We start from the raw sequence: 1382 nt of genomic DNA on the forward strand, positions 1-1382 counted from the left end.
CTAATGACTAACATACTCCCGTATGTTATTCTACATGCTCAATCTTTACCACGTAAAAGTGGGTTGAGTACAGACAGGTGAGAACTTAATTACTAACCATCTTTAATTGTGGTGTTTTCTTCTCACATCAAACTTCTTTATAACATAACCATATGATGTTTAAGAAATACATGCAACTGCTGTATTCCATGAAACTGTATAATAAAAGAACAATGCTAATAATTTTTTTAATTAAATCTGATCATTTTATAATACTGATGATAAAGGCTTTATACAACCATTATAATTTGAACCTAAAGCTGAAACAATCAGGTACCCTAATCATAGCCCAAGGGTAAACTATAGCAGGTGTCACAAGATTCTGAATTTGACAGCTTAAAACATCCTTGTCTATGCCACGAAACACACCACTTACATCTATGTTTTCATGCATAGTTATAGTAGTATCTCTCCCAATTAGGGATGATACTGCCCACAAGAACCTTTCACGCAGGTCAGCTCTACAGTCTTGAGGGTTACTTCCTCCTTTGGAGGCCCCTTCTGTGGTTGTCTCGTCCATCTGGGGAAAAGTGGAGCATAATTAGCTGAAATAAATAGACTGGTAACATTAGCAAAAAACCTCTTGTTTGTTTTAGAAAAAAGCAATACAGTACTGTACATGTAATAAAGAATTAACTTAGCTTGTGAAGTTCATATTTAAGACTAAGAAGACTTAAACCATGACTTGTGAGACTGTCATTGCTCACAAGGGCAACTGTATAGCCATAAAACGTATTGTACAAGATACATTACTGTGCAGATTATCAAATTGTATCAATTTTTCTTTAAGAAAAATTACATCTTTTACCTATTTTTCATCACTTGCCTAGAAGGTTGAACATGAAATGTATCAGGTGATGTAAATGGGAACAGAAAACCATGTTTATACTGCTCATGAAATGAATACTGTACAGTAATTGTGAAAGGTTTGGATGCCACGCGCTCCTTTTGCAGAGGTGTAGCATTCCACTAGGAGGAGGAAAGGGCCTCCTTCTCCTCTGTGAATTTGCTGCATTTAAGGCCAAGATAGCTGTGGAGACTGTATTTAGCTATGGATGCTAAAATGAATCTTGAGACTTTGATGGAGCAAACAAATGGACCTGACTAGAAAAACATAAACAAATACAGCACATTATTCTATGTTCCATCCCAAGGGCCTGTAGTTGAACTCTAGCAATTAGAACACTACCGGTGGAAAGACTTAAAAATAGGGGCTTTGTCCTACACTCGGCCATGATGAAAGGGTCATAACTCAATATCTATTCATACCTCCAAACTTTCAATATCATCCTGTATTCAGTCTAACTTGTCAGCCGGTGTCTGGTGGGTAATTACTCCAAAAC

At 36.7% G+C, this 1382-nt stretch overlaps 1 long non-coding RNA gene across 1 annotated transcript; it reads right to left on the reverse strand.

Annotated features, from left to right (window-relative positions):
* Positions 1-213: 213 nt before the first annotated feature.
* On the reverse strand, positions 214-1382 carry LOC121859796. Its single transcript, XR_006087725.1, has 2 exons — positions 1309-1382; positions 214-559 (listed from the first exon to the last, which is right to left on the reverse strand). It is a non-coding gene; the product is annotated as an uncharacterized LOC121859796 (long non-coding RNA).

Source organism: Homarus americanus, unplaced genomic scaffold, assembly GCF_018991925.1.
Source record: "Homarus americanus isolate GMGI-L3 unplaced genomic scaffold, GMGI_Hamer_2.0 scaffold45085, whole genome shotgun sequence".
NCBI lineage: Eukaryota > Metazoa > Arthropoda > Malacostraca > Decapoda > Nephropidae > Homarus > Homarus americanus.